Below are 19055 nucleotides of genomic sequence, written 5' to 3' on the forward strand. Positions count from 1 at the left end.
TTCTTAAGAAGGGACACAAGCTCTCAAGTCTGCAACAATCCCCCCAGCTCACTGGGACGGACACTGTTCTTGGTGTTTAGTGTGGGCCTGTAGCTTGGGCTAGTGCTCATTTTATATTGACTCTGTTTATATTGCTACTTGTCTGGCTGTTGTAGGCATTGTGTTTGGAACTTCCTAATGCAGAAGGAAGAGAATGACATATTCCCAGGAGGGTTTAGAGATGGCCTCAGAGAGGAGATAAGTATGATCACTGTGCATGTTTACATTAGAGGAAAGGAGAAACGACATTCTAGGCAGAGGAGATACCATTTGCTAACTTCCTGAGGGTTAAGAGAGCTGGCAGATTTGGTTAGCCTCAGAGAAGTGAAGGAGAAAAGCCTGAAGAGATAGGAGGCGTCAGATGTGCAGAGCCTGGAAGGGTAGGTCAGAGGCAGTCTTGAAGCTGGTGGGGAGTAACTGAAGGATTTTATGCGAGGGAGTTTCACAAATAACTTAGGCAGTGGTGGAGGGAGAACCTGGAGGGGAGGCAGGCCATAGGGAGCTCAGAAAGAAGCTGCTGCTAGCCCAGGTGAAGACCAGGTGATCCTGAAGAGGAGTAGCTTAAGGAGATGACAAGGAAGAGACAGATTCCAAAGAGATGTACAACAGAGCCAGTCAGAGTTGGTATGGGCAAGAGCCTGAATCCATCACTTTTTTAGGTGTTGTGAACTTAGGGCCATTTTCTGGACCTCCGTCTCTTTATCTATAAAAAAGTAGAAATTGTTTCTGCTCTGGCCTTTCAAAATCCAACAAGATGTGAAAAGGCCTAAATTATACTGTGAAAGTGCTTTAGAAACTGTAAAATTCCTGAACAGATAAGATATGATTAGCTTGGAAGCTGCTACCATTCTTCCCAGGCCTCCACATCCAAAACACTTTAGGGCCACTTTCCATTATGAAATAATGTATATTTCTTCAGGTTCAAAAGTAAAAGTTCAAAAATAAAAGAAGTCAAAGACAATGATGACTGGTGTACTGCACAAATCTTTCAATTGTGAAGTGTGTATATATTTATGTGCCAGACAGCTAATATTCATGAACAGCTGCAAAGCTATTCAATGGACATCGGATTAATAAAAGAGCATTTTTTTGCTCCATTAAAAAAAAAGTCAAAGACATAGATTTTTGTATGTAAAAATATAACTCTTCCATAATCCCATTACTGAGATCTAACCAGTATTAGCAATGTGGGGTACATTATTTCATTGTCTTGCAAATAATAATATTCATATAACAATGGTGATGATTATAAAGTAATATTCTCCACTTATAGTAAGGAGAGGTGAAACGTTCAGGAAGATCGATGCCCTGATTGCAAGGGATCTATTAAAAAAATGCGAAACTGATGCTTAAGCTTCAGGGCCTCTCAGCCCCACCTGCTGGCGGGAGGAGGTAGCGCTGCCTGAGCCGGGCTCATTGTCCACACCTGGTGTTCCTGGGATTGCCAGACTTGCCTCCGCATCCACGGCCCTCTAACCATCTCCTGGGTTGGGAGAGAGAGATGCGGGCAGCCATGGGGAAGAGCTGGGCTTCCTTTGTAGCTCAGACGGCAAAGAAACTGCCTGCAATGCAGGAAATGCGGGTTCAATCCCTGTGTCAGGAAGATTCCCCTGGAGAAGGGAATGGCCACCCACTCCAGTATTCTTTTTTTTTCTTTTCCAGTATTCTTGTCTAGAGAATTCCATGGACAGACCATGGGGTCACAAAGAGTCAGACACGACTGAGCAACTAACACACACAGCGGAGCAGCTGCTGGGGCCCCACCTGGGAGCTGCAGAGCCAGGATGAAGTCTGGGGCCCTGGGCAGGTTTGCCTAGATGATGACACTTCAAAATGATGAATATAAAACCTAAAATTTGATCAGCCATGCTAGAGGAAAAGACTAAATTATCTTTCCATGCTCTCAGTAAAAAATTAAATTATGAAACTGTTATCAAATGGAGGACAAGGAGGATGCAGCCAAAAAAATGTAGGATGTGTCAGGGAATCAAATAACAGTATTAGTAGTAATAATAGTAATAGCTGTTGTTGACTTTTGTTGTAGGTGTGTCCTTTGAATTTTGTCATTGCTAGTCAGCTTTTTTAACATTCGTGATTCACTGTGATTTCATTTCTCAGTATAATTAAGCATTCATTTTTGTACCTAGTTGTTTATCTTTTTTCTTTAAGAGTTCCCTGTCCCCCCAAAGTTGAAGAAGGTTCAGGCCAGGATGTGTCCTTGCTTGTTGCACTGGAGGGCTGCTCTTCAAAGAGCATAGAACTGAGGCTGGAGACACAACTTCTGGGATGGTTTGGTCACTTGTCCTGTATCTCAGATCCAACCTGTGCTTCCTTCCAGCTTCACAACACACTCGGTGCAGCGAAAACTCACTTTACCTGCACATGTGCTTCAGCTCCCTGGCGGCCAAGCCGAAGACTGACCTGAGATTTCCTGAGGGACACTGGCTGTGACTGCTGTCTTCCCCTTCCTAGCACAGTGCCTGGGAGCCTTAGGTTGCTCTCCAAAGAAGTGGGCATACACCAGAAAACTGGCAAGTGCAAACAAACAGGGAGAATGGAAACTGGGTCCTCACGTGCTGATAGGGTAACTGGGGCAGGAGGATCTGGTTGCTGAGTGCAGTTTGGGAAGACTTCCTGGAGAAGGGATGATTTTGAGCCTTGATTGAAATCAACAAGCAACAAGAGCAAGAAGTACAGCTAAATAGAAGTGGGAGAGGGGGGCTGAGTCTGGGAAAAAGGTATGTCAAGGAGGAAGTGATGGTTCTCCTTACATGCTCCAGTGACTCTCATGTGGAGGAGGGGTACTTCTCCCACATGAGGGACCCGTCCTTTTTCTCATTTGTGCTCACAGGCCTGGCCCAGTCCCTGGCAGGCAAGAAACAACCAATCCATGTTTGCCGAATGACTGAAAGAACATGCCACAATAAAAAACATTATAAATATATTTTTAAAAAAACAGGGCATAATTAGATTTCATGGCAATGCAAGGAAGTTACAGGAGACCAATTTCAGCTCAATAATAGGAAGGACTTTCTAAAAATTAGAACTGACAGCTGAAGAACACCAGTAATAGCTACTGAACATGTTGTATGTGCTGTGGACTAGGCTAAACTTTTGATGTACCTTTCCCGTTGAAGCCTTACAGTCAGTAGCTGTTTGAAATAGGCATCACTGTCCTCATTTTAAAATGAGGAAACGAAATTGCAGAGGTTAAGTCACGTGCATAGGGTCACAAACCCTTGTTCAGAGCAAGTGGAGGAGCCTTGATTTGTACCCAAAGCTGTCTGACACCAAAGCCACAGCCGACCCCACCCTGGAGGTTTGCCAGTTCCTCCGGCCCTCTCTGCCAGTATCTCCTGCATCTTGCTGGCCCATCGACGCTTGCATTTCATATGCAGAATATGCACAGCCTTTCCCCTGAAGAGGCTCTGTATTGTAAGCTCTACCAACAGGGACAGGAAAAGGTGCTCAACATCACTGATTATCAGGGTTTTGCAAATCAAAACCACGACAAGATACCACCTCACACCTGTAAGAATGACTATTATCAAAAAGTCAAGAAATAACAAATGTTGGGAATTCCCTGGTGGTCTAGTGGTTAGGATTCAGCACTTCACTATCCTGGCCCGGGTTCAGTCTCTGGTCAGGGAACTGAGATCCTGCAACCTGTGCCTCATGGTCAAAATAAAAGTAAATAAAAAGGAACACATGTTGGTGAGGATGTGGAAAAAAGAAAAACCTTGTGCACTGTTGGTGGACATGTACATTGGTGCAGACACTAAAGAAAACAGCATGGAGGGTCCTCAAAAACTTAAAAACATAACTGCCATATGATCCAGCAATTCTACTGCTAGGTATGTGTTTAAAGAAAATGAAAACACTAATTCAGAAAGATGTATGCACCCCAATGCTCATAGCAGCATTAGTTACAATAGCCAAGATATGGAAGCAACTTAAGTGTCCATCACCAGATGAATGGATAAAGAAGATACACACAGGTGCACACACACACACACATGAATACTATTCAAACATAAGGAACAAAAAATTTTGCAACAAAACAGATTGATCTAGAGGATATTAGGCTTAGTGAAATGCCATACAGAGAAAGACAGATACTGTATGTTGTCACTTATATGTGGAATCTAAAAAATAAAACAGATGAGTGAATATAACAAAACAGATTCACAGATACAGAGAATAAACTAGTGGTTTATTACCAGTAGAGAGGGGAGAAAAGCAAGGAAGGGCAAGATGGGGGTAGGGGGTTAAGAGATACAAACTACTATGTATAAAATAGATAAGCTACAAGGATATACTGTACAGCATAGGGAATATAGTGATTTTAAATAGAGTATAGTCTATACAAATTTTGGATCACTATGTTGTACACTTTAAACTAGTATAATATTGTTAATCACCTATGGATGGCTAGGTACTTAGTCGTGTCCAACTCTTTGCGACTCCACGGACTGTAGCCCTCCAAGCGCCTCTGTCCATGGGATTTTCCAGGCAAGAATACTGGAGTGGTTTGCCATTTCCTCCTCCAGGGGATCTTTCAGATCTGGGGAATGAACCCACATCCGCTGAACCACTGAGGAAGCCTTACGTCCATAAAAATAAATTATTTTTTAAAAAACGAAGCAGCAAAGTTTTTTGGCACATCCTCCCTCCAGGACAAAAGTCCCCTTCCCAGTGCCCTTATTTTGCTTGGGGCAGGCCAAGCAAGACAAGATTTGAAGCTGGCTTCCCATGCAGGTATTAACCAGGTTCAACCTTGCTTATCTTTCAACATTAGAAGACACAAGGTACAGTTAAGGTTGTTTGAATACAGGGTGAGCCTGTCCTCTTGACAAGAGGTGCAGAGTCCCTCAAAAGAGTACCAAATCACAGGCACAGGAATGTTTATTACAACAGCACTTATAGTAGAAAAAAATTAATAGCAACCAAAGTGCCCAGCAATAAGGGACAAGCAACATACATAAAGGTACATCCATTCAGTAGAGTTCTAGCAACTATTAAAAAGAATGTTCCAATATGGAAAGATCTCAAAAATATATTACTGTGTTAAGAGCCACATTTATAGCATGGTTCTTTTAGATTAAAATATTTATGTGGCTAAAGAAATTGATATATATGGGATATATGAGGGAGGTTTTTAACCTTTCATTTTCTACCTTTCTGTCCTGTTTGAATGTTCTAATCTTATATGGGCTTTACTTTAAAATACCACTGAGGATCATCTGGGAAGGAAGATAATGGCTTATTTTTAAAACCTATCTGTTGTGTATTCTTGTGTCAAAATACATGGCTCTTCTACTCTTACAAATAATCTATTCTTGTATATTAAAAATTAACATTTTCACATGCATATATGTTTGACTGAATCACTTTGCTGTACTGCAGAAATTAACACAACATTGTAAGTCAACTATACTTCAGTAAAATAGAATTCATAAAAATTAACATTTATTCAAAGACCATTTTAGGAATTTTTGAGGTGATAGCCATTATTGCTAGCACGACTACCACCCCTCCTCGTGCTTGGCGGATAGTAGATACTGAGTAAACTATTCATTGGATGAATACTTTCGATGAATATATTGGAGGCATATCTTTCTGACTTTTGTTTACCTTCAGAGAACATTTCCTGGGTTAACTTCCTGCACTTATGGAGCTAAGCCCCTCAAGCTCTCCCACAGTCTCTGAAGAGCAGGTTATCTTTTTTATTTTATTCATTTTTTTTTTGGCGGGGAGTGCGTTTCTCTCAGTGAATGGGATCTTAGTTTCCCAACCAGGAATTGAACCCATGCCCTCTGCATTGGAAGCATGGAGTGTTAACCACTGGGCCACTGGGGAAGTCCCAGAGCAAGTAATCTTAAATGTAACCTTTGCAGCCTTGGTGTTCTACCCAAAAGTACATTTTCACACATTCATTTAGGAACTATTTATTGGTCACTTACTGTATGTACAAGGCAGAGCAAGGGGCTGGTGTTAGCTTCCCCCAATTACTTTGACAATTTATTATTTAGTCAACAAACATTTACTGAGGATCTATCGTGTATTCCAGGTGCAGGGGCAAAACAGATGTGGTGTCTGCACTAAAGGACCTGGAGGTCAAAGGCCACAAATCTCAACTCTACCCCACGCCTCTTCTTAAAACTAATCATTTTTAGTATCCCTCTTCCTATCTGAAGGAAATCCATTGATAAAATGGCATATCTATACAGTCATTTTTTATGTCCTAAATTTAATATAAAGGAGAAATGCAGGGAAAGCGATTAATAATAAAACTGTTGTTGTTTAAGCATGACTTCTAGAACAATAATGAAGTGGTCAGATACTTGCATGCATACATAGTACCACCTTGAAAACATCTGCTATAAATACAGATGGACGGACGTTGTTGCTGCCGGCAATAAGCTTTTTGAAATTATGAACGACTCTTGAAAAGAAATTATGCATAACTACCCTGGAAATTTTGGTGCAAAAATTCACTGTGATTCTTTGTGAAAGTCAGGGTCTGTGCTTGGATAAATGCAGACTGGCTTTTTGTCTCCATGACCACCCAGTGGGACGTGGGAGTTGGGTGACCTGACCGAGAGTTGAAGGACGTGGAGTGTCCCCGCCCTGCCCAGGAATTGCCAGGTTCATTGTCTGCTTGGGTGACAAAAGCAGAAATGCTCAAGGGAAGGCATTAAAAGCACCAGGTCTAGAGGCTGCCACGGGAGGGTGCAGAGAACCAGCCCAGTCACACTGCATATCTTCAAGCCGCAGGAAGTCCCGACACCCAGGAAAAATGTGGTGTGCAAGCCCCAGTGCTGGGACCCGGGTGTAGGCTTTCCAGGTGCCAGACAGCAGGATTCTGGCTGAGGCAGATGTAAAGGTGATAATCAAATAAAACCCCCATCACAAAGGGCTTTAAAATAAGTACCAGGAACATGCCAGCTACGTATGCCCTCCCCCATGTCATAGGGTTATGTGCCAGCCTATATCTATTTATTTAAAAAAGCAGATTTTTTTAAGTTGCCTGAGAAGCAGAGTGATGATGGCAACTCTTGAGAGCCCTAGAGAACATTTCAGTGATCAAAAAACAGACAGTGGGATCAGGCAATATTTTCTTATTATTTTTATTTCTTATGAAGTTTATGTATCAATACTTAATTATAATTTATAAACTTTAATATATGGTGCTTTTTTTAAAAGATAAATGCCTCATGGGCGTGTGTGCATATTCAGGCACTTTAGTCGTGGCCAACTCTTTGCGACCCCATGGACTGTAGCCCACCAGGCTCCTCTGTCCGTGGAATTTCACAGGCAAGAATACTGGAGTGGGTTGCCATACCTTCCTCCAGGGGATTGTCACGACCCAGGGATCGAACCTGCATCTCCTGCGTCTCCTGCACTGCAAGCAGATTCTTTACCACTGAACCACCAGGGAAGTCCAAATACATCATATTGCTATAATATAATCATTAAAATAATTATATAAATACCAATAGTAATTAATTCTTAAAGAAATATTCTTTATTTCTCTTGACTTCTTTCTAATATATTTACTTTTAAATTGATCACAAAATAACACAGATTTGTGGTAAAATATATTCACACAGTACTGCAGGATATAAAGTGAAAAGTTAAATTCCCCTCTCCTACCCCTAAACTCCCCAGTCCCACCTTCTAGAGGTCAGAGTTTCTCCAGTATCCTTCCCTGAAATTTTTTTCTATGCATACGCGAATATATTCATGTATATACAGTCTAGAACCTCTTTAGAAACATAGACATGTGCTTAAAGTAGCATCGGGCTTCCCTGGTGGCTTAGACAGTAAAGAATCCTCCTGCAATATGGGAGACCTGGGTTTGATCCCCGGGTTGGGAAGATCCCTGGAGGAGGACATGGCAACCCACTCCAATATTCTTGCCCGGAGAATCCCCATAGACAGAGGAGCCTGGTGGGCTACAGTCCATGGGGTCACAAAGAGTCGGACACGACTGACTAAGCACAGCACACACAGCACACACAGTCTTGTTTGGCAATTTCCTTTTTTCATTTCACAGTTCTTTCCAGATAGTACCTTTAGAGCTACTGGGTTGACCAAAAAGTTCATTTGGGTTTTTCCAAACCATGTTATGGGAACACCTGAACAACCTTTTTGGCCAATTCATACAAATTCTTTTTGCTTGGGTCTAGATCGCCTTTGAACCAATGTACCCCAGTTTATTAAATCAGGGATTATAGGCACCGTCTGGAAACTTGGGCGGTGGAGGGCACAGCAAGCCTGACAAGACGCACTCAGCCCTGCAGCCACCTAGGGAAGGGTGGGGCGGAGGGACCCCTTCCAGAAGGTGGCTGTTGTGTGTCATTATCTCTTCTCCCATTGCGGGCCGGGGAGGGGTTTGAGTCCTGGAATTGCAAGGGACCTAAGACTCCAGTTCCCCTGGAGAAGAAAATGGCAACCCACTCCAGTATTCTTGCGTACGAAATCCCACAGGCATAGGAGCCTGGTGGGCTATGGGGTCACAAAAGAGTTGGACGTGATTTGGCAACTAAACATCAACAACAAAGAGTCCAGTGCACAGACCATATGAATGAGAAACTTGAGGGGTTGTGTTGACCCAAGTCAGCACCAGCTGGTGGAAGAGCCTGAGAAGTGAAAGTCGCTGAGTCATATCTGACTCTTTGCCACCCTATGGACTGTATAGTCCATGGAATTCTCCAGACCAGAATACTAGAGGGGGCAGCCTTTCCCTTCTCCAGAGGATCTTCCCAACCCAGGGATCAAACCAAGGTCTCCGCATTGCAGGCAGATTCTTTACCAGCTGAGCCCCCAGGGAAGCCCAAGAATACTGAAGTGGGTAGCCTATCCCTTCTCTAGCGGATCTTCCCTATGCAGGAATCAAATTGGTGTCTCCTGCATTGCATATGGGTTCTTTACCAGCTGAGCTACCAGGGAAGCCTGTACTTGACCCAAAGTTCCCCAGTGCAGCTGACCCACCACCCCTCCCTATGGATTCGATCCCCCCGCCCCACACTCCACCACTCTGGCCTCTTCCTCTTCTCCGTCTGGGAAGAGCTTTGAAAACTGCTGAGAGGGGCCTTTCTAAGAACTAGGGGTCAGGGCAGCAAGCGGCCTTTGATGTAGCTTCTTTGGGGAGTGAATCCATCTGACTGATGGATTTTTAAAATAACGGATTTATTGGAGTATTTCCCCCCATATTGAATAAGTGAATACAACCTATGATCTCATTATCTTAAAAGAAGCAGCATTAATATTTTCAAAGATGCCCCACCAGAAATTTTTCTGTGAATTTATATGTGTATGTATGCTTTTTATCTTCAGAAAATGATATATTTTCCATAGTTTTGTCACACAGCTTGTTTCTCCCCCTTTGTGGTGGAGGGGGCTATATATCATTTTCTCATGATAATAAATGTTATATCACAACACAGTTTTCAATGGTTGCATCATGTTCTATATTATGACTTTACCATAATTTATCCAGCCAACCTTCTGCTGGGGCTGGCTTGTAATCAGATCAACTGTAAAGGGGTTAAGTTATCACCCAGTCCATATTTCCTGTACCTTCTCTGAGTCCAGCATGTGCTGAGGGAAGGGCAGAATGCTGGTCACAGCTCCTGTCCTCCGGAAGCCAAACATCTGCAAACGCTGATCAAGAATGAGAGGAGGCACTTTCCCAGCAGTCCAGTGGTTAAGACTCTGCAACCGGGGGTTCCATCCCTGCTGGGGGAACTAAGATCCTGAATGCCGCACTGTGTGGCTGGCAGGGGCGGTGTATGGGGTGGGGAGAATGACAGGAGACCATGTATCATTTTGCTGGAGGTTATAAATGTGCCCGAGCTGAGAGAACAGAGTGATGGAGTGTTGCCATGGTGAGGAGGTTAGACTGTGGTGTCAGGCAGACCTGGGCTTGGGTCCAGGCCGGGCCACTTAAGCAGCTTGGGTAAGGAGGTCTTGAGTAAGTTATTCGGTCCTGTGCCCAAACCTCAGTCTCTTCATCCATGAAATAACTAGTGATAACCATACAACGGGATATTTCCCAGCTGTGAGAAAGGAATGTAGTGCTGATACATGTCACAACGTTAGACAAACCTCTAAAGTATTACACTGAAGTGAAAGAAGTCAAATTCAAAAGATCACGTACTGAATGATTTGGCTTTTATAAAATATCCAGAATAACCAAATGCATAGAGAAAGAAAGTAGACTGATGGCTACAGAGGCTGGGGGAGGAGAAGAGGAGGAGTAACTGCTTAGTGGACACGACATCTCCCCCAGGGAGTGATGAAATCCTTTGGAAATAGAAGCAATAGTTGCACAATATTGTACATACACTAAATGCCACTGTATACTTTGAAGTGGTTAATTTTAGGTTATGTGAATTTCACTCCTTAAAATAAATGGTCACAGTAACTGTACTTACCACATAGGGAGGCTGTGAAAGTGAAGTGAGATAAAGAATAGAAAGCATTGAATGCAGAATTCAGCACAGAAAACTCAATTAGTGTCAGCTGTGGTTACAAAGCCCCTCTTCTGAACAAAGCCTTCCAGGGCTTGGATTCCCAGGAAGAGCCAAAGTCATTACTCCATCTTTGACCTAATGTGGGCCCATCCCCTCCTTGGCCTGTTTTCCTACTGTTTCCCCTACTGCGTACACTGTACTTAGGGTTCCTGCAACCCACCAACCACACTGCCTCCCTAGGGCCTCTGCATTAGCTTTGGCCTTCCAGACACTCACAGCCATCGTCTTCACTGTTTGTTTCAGGCTTCCATGACCAGTCTGCTTCACAATGTCTTCCTTCTTAAAAAAAAAAAAAAAATTATTTGTTTGGCTGCACCGGGTCTTAGTTGCAGCATGTGGGATCTAGTTCCCGGACCACGGATCGAACCTGAGCCCCCTGCACTGGGAGCATGGAGTCTTAGCCACTGGACCATCAGAGATGTCCCACCCTATGTTCCTTCCCTACTCTTTATACCAATTCTACCAAACTATGTAGTTACACCATCCCAAATTCATATCTGATCACTTATTTTGCTCATTGTCTGTCTCCTCTCAGTTAGAACCCCATGGGGGGCAGGAGTTTTGCTGTTTGGTGCATTGCTGTGTTCCAGCGCCTGGGACAGTGCTGGGCTGAAGGTAGGTACCCCTGGGACACCTCTGAATGAGTCAGGGCGGGAGGCCAGCGTGCAGCCCCTGAAATTTGTGTCAGGGTTGGGGGCTCAGGGCCAGAAAGTATCTGAGGCTCACAAGGGACGTCAGGGGTTCAGAAATCCTAAACTTCTGAGGTGAGTGTGCTGAGAAAGAACTGCAGCGAGGGCACCCTGAGCAGAGAACAGGCTCTAGAAAAGTCGGGGAACATCTGTTTTGTCCTGAGTGGCCATCTGAAAGAGAGGGTTGTCATCTCAAGCCTCAGTCCCTTTCGAGATCCTGCGAGAGATCTGCTTGACACCTAGCTGTTCCTAGATGGATGAAAGAGGGCAGGGTGGCTGAGGAAGAAGGCTCTGGCTTTCCCATTGTCTCCAGAGGAGTACCAGCTGCAGGATGGTAGTGGGAACTGCATGGGGCTTGGAGGTGTAGGCAGATCCATCCCCACCACATACAAGCTGTGAGATCTTGGGTTGGTCATCTACATTCTTGGAGCCTCGGTTTCCTTATCTATAAAATGAGCGAAAAGGCAACAGAAAAAAAAAGAAAAGAAAAATGGGAGAAAAGGCACAAAAAGTGTGGATTATTGAGGAATGGATTAAGGTAATAGGTGCATGGCAGCTAGAAAAGGTCCTGGCCTAGCATGGATACTCACTCCTTCCTCCTCCTTTCAGTGGGGCTGAAGAGGGCCTAACTGGATTGTACTGAGTCTCTGTTTCTAAGTAGATATGTATGAGGGCGAAGTCTCATAAGAGGGTTTAATGTGGGTCTACCTGGAGTACGTAAGACGCGGGTTCAATCCCTGGGTCGGGAAGATCCTCTGGAGGAGGGCATGGCAACCCTGCCCTGGAGAATCTGGAGAATCCCATGGACAGCCAGGCTGCATGTTAAAGGAAAAAAAATGTATTCATGCTACTTGTTAAAGATGGTAGAGTCGACTCTATTCAGGAACATCTTGATAGACATAGAGACCACAATGACCGAATTTTGCAAGGGAGGGAGAGAGATTGGTCTCAGCTCCAAATACAACTTAGGCAAGGAGCAGGATGGGAATCAGTGGACGGAAAATTACTAAGAGGTATTTACTAAAATTACATCAGGGGAAAGGGGTATTCTGGCTAATCAAGCTAACAAGATTCTTGCTGAAGACAGGCCAGGGTGACCAGATATCACCTGGGGATAGTGAAGGACAGGGAACCTGATCAGACATGGAGGGTGGGGTGGGGGTTCCTGCTAAACTAACTTAGCAGTAAGTAAGTGTTAGTCATTCAGTTGTACCCAACTCTTTGAGACCCCAAGGACTGCAGCCCACCAGGCTCCTGTGTCCATGAGATTTTTCCAGGCAAGGATACTGGAGTGGGTTGCCATTTCCTTCTCCAGGGGATCTCCCCAACACAGGGATCGAACCTGGGTCTCCTGCACTGCAGGCAGATTCTTTACTGACTGAGCTACAAGGGAAGCCCACGGTTCTTGCTAAAACTGGATTCAAGTGCACAGATGAGCCCAGGAAAAGTTTTAGGAATCTGATTAAAGTTAGGCCAAACACAGGCTCCTCGTCACCTTCAGGCACTACAGTTTTGCTCTCTGCACCCACGACCCTGGGGCAGGTCCAGAGCCCCCTCAAGGGACTCAGTGAGACCCTGAAACCAGTCCCTGCCCCGGCAAGTTTCTGCTGGGTGGGGGTGGAGGCCCTGTGGCAAAGAGAGGGAGAGGAGCTGGCATCAGGCGGAAACCCCTCCTACTGGTGATGCCTGGAGAGTCTGTCATTCTTGCTCCCTCTCTCCTGGCTGCTGGCTTTTGGAGTCCATCTCACTGCTGACCGAGGTTTCTACCAAAGAGGGTCAGGAAAAATGACAGGAGATTGAAAACTCAAATAGTCTAGTGGGGTTGCAACTCTGGTTTTTAAAATTAAATTAATTAATGATTAAACCTTTTCTTTTAAATTGAAGTATAGTTGTACAATATTATGTTTTACAGAAGTACAATAGAGTGATTTACAATTTTTAAAAGATTATACTCCATTTAATTACTATAAAATATTGGCTATATCCCCCATGTTGTACAATATAACCTTGTAGCTTTTTAAAATTTTTTTTTCAAGGTCCAAAGCATGTCACTCCACTTTATTTGTTAAATTAATGTTTATTCAGTATAGTTGATTTATAGTGTTGTTAATTTCTGCTGGACAGCAGAGTGACTCAGTTATATGTATACACATATCCACTCTTTTTTTAGATTCTGTTCCTATATAGGTCATTACAGAGTATTGGGTAGGGTTCCCTGTGCTATATAGTAGTTTTGTGTGTGTTTTTTAAATACAGTTGGTTCTTATTAGTCACCTGTGCTGTGCTATGCTTAGTTGCTCAGTCGTGTCTGACTCTTTGCACCCCCATGGACTGTAGCCCGCCAGGCTCCCTTGTCCATGGAATTCTTCAGGCAAGAATACTGGAGTGGCTAGCCTAAACATTTTCCCCTTCCCGACCCAGGAACTGAACTGGGTTCTCCTGCATTGCAGGCAGATTCTTTACCAGCTGAGCTATCAGGAAAGCCCATTGGTTATCTACTTTGTAGCATATTTTACACCTGTTTGTATTTCTCATTCCCATTCCCCTATATTGCTCCTCTCCCCTTGCAACTGTTCTTTTTCTTTTTTTGAATTTAAATTAAAAATTTTTTTGGTTACACCACAAGGCATGGGGGATCTTAGCTCCCCACCAGGGATCAAGTCCATGCTCCCTTGCATTGGAAGCACAGAGTCTTAACCAATGGACCACCAGGGAGGTCCTCTGTTTTTTAAAAAAGGAATTTGGAGGAAGAAAACTAAACCTGACTAAAAAGAACACTAGGAAAATTTTATACTTGAGAAATGGTTGGAAATAAATTAATAACTTGAGTTCTGCACACAGAGAGGGCTCCAAAGACTCAGACATGTGAGTTAAATTTTCAAATCCCCCCCAGAATCCCTCAGAGACTCTTTGAGTGGTGGGAAATTTATGCTCAGCGAACCTTAGACTCCTGGAAATCCTTTATTCCAGAGCTTAAACTGGACTGCACGTTGGAATCACCTGATAGCTTTAAAAACTTCTGATGCCAGGGTTCCACCCCAGAGGCTCAGGTTTATTCCATCTGAAGAACAATCTGGAGTCAGGGTTTTAAAGATGTCCCCAGGAGATGACATCACAGTGTGAACACGGCCCAGTTTGGGGGCCACTTCTCTCCTCGGTTTCCTCCTTTTGCACCTTAGGAAACTGAGGCCCAGAGAGGGGAGGGCTTGCCCGAGACTTTGCCTGTCTGGGCTTTGTCCATCTTCCTCAGCACATTGCCCCAACCCCCCTCTTCAGGGAAATGACAGGTTTTGCCCCAGATAAGGGCTCCACTCCCTGCTGCCCTCACGCCCTAGGTGTGGCTGATTGGCATGCTAATTCTGCCCAGCATCACCTTCTGGGCGGCTTCACAAGTACCTGTCAGCTGACCACTTCCTCCAGCCGCTCCTCTCAGGCTTCAAAAACTGTGGAGAAACTTAATATGGCCCCAAGACCCTTTCATCCCATCAGTGCCTTTCATCTGAGCCTTTTAAAAGTGAAAAGTTTCAACTATCAAAGAACCCCCAGGAAGAAGGTAGGAGGCAGGTACCACTTTCCCCATTTCACTGCTGGCAAAACTGAGGCTCTGGAAGAAGCTGTCAGTTGCCCCCCTCTCCTCGTCCCCCAGCCCTCTAGTTCCTCTTGAGATAAATCAGTTGACAGAAATCTGCAGGTGCTGACAGAAACCCCACTGAGTCTTCCAGAGAGAGCTGGTGGACTAGACAGTGGCTTTGGCTTGGACAGCCTCCTGTGTCTTCTTGTGTCTTGGAATCTGGGGTGGGTGCTGCGCCCCCTTACTTTTGTACCCTCAGGAGCCAAAGGCCCCAGCCTCATACAACCACCGCCCGTGCAGCCACGTTGGAGCTAGCCCCGGAGCTCAGCAGACACCAGGGGACCTGCCCTCTGGGAGCTCACAGGCCAGATGGGAGCCGAGATGAGAACACCTGAAAAAACACTGCAAAGCAGCATGTGAGATGTGAGAGACCCAGCAGTGAAGGTCATGGGGGGTGGGAGGGCGCGAGGGCAGAGCCAAAGCGAGTGCACAGGGTCCCTCTGCCTCACTCAATCTGCAGCACTACCAGAAATGTCCTAAGGACCAGCCAGGGGCTCCATGCGCAGTCTTCAGAATGTTCGTAGCCATGCCAGCCGAGGCGTGCACATGGCCTGGGCTACCCAGCTTAAAAAGCCTTCTCGGGGGACTTCCCTGGTAGTCCAGTGGTCAAGACTCCAGGCTCCCAGCGCAGGGAACCTATGTTCAATCCTTGGTCAGGGAACTAGATCCCACCTGCTGCAACTATGACCTCGGTGCAGCCAAATAAATAAATATTTTAAAAAAAAAAAGCCTTCTTGGGAGGTGGGGAGCGGGTGGCAGGAAGGGAAGGGCCTCTACTCTCCATGGGCACATTTTGCAGAGGAGAAAACGAAAGCCTGAAGATGTTAAAGCCCTTGCCCAAGGTCCAATGACTAATCAAGACTAAAGTGAAAACAAAAGCAAGAATCTGCACCCTTCCCAGGGCTGGTAACCTGACCCAGAGCGGGCAGGACCCCCAAGCTTGTGCAGTGTGCCAGCCCCCAAGATGCCCTGACCTGCTAGGTGTTTATCATGATGGAAAGTGCACTGAGCCTCTGCTGTGTGCTGGATACCAGGCTGGTGTTGAGGGAGTGGCGAGTAAGTCAGATCCAGCTCTGCCAGTCTCCCAGGGCAGGTCAACGTTTAGTCAGGCATCCCAGGCAACATGCAGGGGCTTTGGTCTTGGGCTCAGCACTCCTTTCGGGTGTTCACACCACACTTCTACCTGGGACAGAACCCAAGGCCATCTAACTCAGATTAGGAAATTTAGTGACTGTGTGGGAAGGAGGGAGCAGTCATGAAGATGGACTGCGTGCCAGAGTGTCACCCCTATCTGGCTCCAGGATGTCAAATACACTCAAATACAGCCAGTTATATTCCTGAACTGACTCTTGCTTTGAGGAAAAGCTGGGGCTAACACAGGGAGTGACCTTTTAGAGTCTAAGACGGGTGCTCCCCAAACAGCTCAGTCAGCCCTTCCTCATCCAAGTTCCTGCAGACTCCACCCCTTCAGCCCACAGACTTAAGGTGGCTCATGGACCCCAAGTAAGAGATGCACACTTAGCCACGCTCTCTACTCATCCTCATTCCTTTCTGGTCACAGGAGAAGGAGAGGTGTGCTCACGTTTCTGACTCTCTCCTAATTTAAAGGCTTGCAGAACATCTTTATTGTTGTTGTTTAGTTGCTAAGCCCTGTGGACCTTTTACGACCCCATTAACTGCAGCATGCCAGGTTTCCCTGTCCTTCACTGTCTCCCAGAGCTTGCTCAAACTCACATCCATTGAGTCAGTGATGTCATTCAACCATCTCATCCTCTGTCACCTGCTTCTCTTCTTGCCCACAATCTTTCCCAGCATCAACGTCTTTTTTCTAATAAGTCAGCCCTTTGCATCAGGTGGCCAAAGTATTGGAGCTTTAGCTTCAGCATCAGTCCTTCCAATGAATATTCAGAGTTGATCTTCTTTAGGATTGACTGGTTTGATATCTTTGCTGTCCAAGGGACTCTCAAGAGTCTTCTCCAGCACCACAATTTGAAAGCATCAATTCTTCGGCGCTCAGCCTTCTTTATGGCCCCACTCTCACATTCATACATGACTACTGGAAAAACTATAGCTTTGATGATATGGACCTTTGTTGGCAAAGTGATATCTCTGCTTTTTAATACCCTGTCTAGGTTTGTCATAGCTTTTCTTACAATCAGCAAGTGTCTTTTAATTTCATGGCTGAAGTTACTATCTACAGTGATTTGGGAGCCCAAGCAAATAAAATCTGTCTCTGTTTCCACTTTTCCCCCTTCTATTTGCCATGAAGTGATGGAATCAGATGCCATGATCTTAAGTTTCTCTAACACTGAGTTTTAAGTTATTTTTTTTCACTCTCCTCTTTCACCCTCATCAAGAGGCTCATGCAGAGTCAGTATCAGATGCTTCCAAAGCAGGACTGACTCCAATAAAGTGGGGTTGTCCCAGAGCTGGGAATCTAGGGATTTCCATGGGGGCATCCATCCTTGGGCATTGCCTGAGTCCTTTCAAACCTAGAACACAGAGAAGATTACAAGAATTTGAGATTGCTTGCTGTACAATAAATACAGATACAACCGTTAAAGTCTGTAAGGTAAAGTGTGAAAACCTCTCTCTCCCACCTAGCTCCCGTCCCCTTCCTGCAGAGATGGGCACATGCACAGGTTTTAGATTGTGATTTCTTTCCAGTCCATGACAGATTTTTACAGTGTGCTAGGCACATGGCGTGGGCACAGTAATATCAAACAAAGCAATTATAGTCTGGCTAAGGAAACAAGATTCGACTGCATAAAACTATACATAAAATTATATAAATATATGTATAAATACACACACCCACACACATGGCTACAAAGAAAAGATTTTATATGAATGAGTTGATCACGGCTGACCTCTTATAGATTTATTTCTGGGTCTTTTCTTTTTTCTGTGGTTTATATTTGACTTCTGCGGAAACCAGGATTCAGAGGAATTGGCTGGAGAGCCCCATATACACAACCAAGGAACAGCGGCAGTTGGGGGAGGAGGACTGGAACCTGGTCTGGCAGTGGGTGGGGGTGGGATCTGGAACAAGTATCAGGAGGAGGACCCAAGTTACTCCAGAGAAGGAGGAGGAATAGATGAGCAGATCTGACAGGCTGTGGGGTGGGGGGATGGCCTGATGGGGAGCAGGTGGCACAGGCTCTGGATTGGGTCAGCCTGGCTCTGATTCCAACCCCCTGGGGCCTCCTGGGCCTGTCCCCTTCTTGGGTCACCCTTCACCCCAGGGAGCCAAGGCTCCATGAGATCAGGTTTGCACGGTCTCCACACAGGGAGCTCCAGGCCGGGCCGCCTCTGATAAGCCCTCCGCTAGGCCCACAGGGACAACGTGGAGAACTGGCAACAGGCTGAGGCGGTCTTTCCTGTTCTAGAAAGTTCCCAGGGTGGGCTCCTGAGCTTGGCACCTCTGGGGGAGGTTCCCCATCACCCATACCCCTGCTCCGGCCCTTGCTCCCAGGCCCAGGAATGCAGGAAGGTGAGGGTCCCCAAGCAGCACGCACCCCAAGGCACACCCACCCCCAGTGCCCAAGGTTGGACAGGGGCCATCCCATAGTGGGCTGTTTCCTTAAGCCCTACTCAAAGACATCTTAGGACATGGCTGCAGCTGAGGAGTCTCTTTGCAGACTTACAATGGATCAGTCCCAAACTGCCCTCTGCAATCACTGGCTCTCTGCCACCACGGTGGGCATGACTTCCAGCAACTTCTCCTCTGAAAAAGACTTAAGAACAGATGAGACAAATTCCGGGGATGCCCCAGAACTCAATTCAGAGGCCCCAGAAACTTGCACAGGATGATGGGGAAGAAAAAGGGGCCTTCTGCATGAAGAACTGTTTGCAGAAGAAGAGAAAACTCCTTAAGAGTGGCGAAATGAGAAGCTTGATTTTCTTCCCTCTGGTGTATTAGCTCTTCTTCCAGGTCCCTGTCCCCAGGCTGACACTTGGTGGTGGGGATCCAAGCTCCCTGACTGGCCCTTGTTTATTCCTGCATTCGTACCTGGTTCATACCCTCTTTTCCCAAAGTCCTTCTTAGTTAAGTCGCTCAGTCGTGTCTGACTCTTTGCGACCCCGTGGACTGTAGCCCACCAGGCTCCTCCGTCCATGGGATTCTCCAGGCAAGAATACTGGAGTGGGTTGCCA

At 45.6% G+C, this 19055-nt stretch overlaps 1 long non-coding RNA gene across 1 annotated transcript; it reads right to left on the reverse strand.

Annotated features, from left to right (window-relative positions):
• Nucleotides 1-17208: 17208 nt before the first annotated feature.
• LOC122708234 lies at nucleotides 17209-19022 on the reverse strand. The gene is made up of 3 exons (XR_006345068.1): nucleotides 18548-19022; nucleotides 17771-17942; nucleotides 17209-17392 (listed from the first exon to the last, which is right to left on the reverse strand). It is a non-coding gene; the product is annotated as an uncharacterized LOC122708234 (long non-coding RNA).
• Between the last annotated feature and the right edge of the window lie 33 nt (nucleotides 19023-19055).

Source organism: Cervus elaphus, chromosome 14, assembly GCF_910594005.1.
Source record: "Cervus elaphus chromosome 14, mCerEla1.1, whole genome shotgun sequence".
NCBI classification, from domain to species: domain Eukaryota; kingdom Metazoa; phylum Chordata; class Mammalia; order Artiodactyla; family Cervidae; genus Cervus; species Cervus elaphus.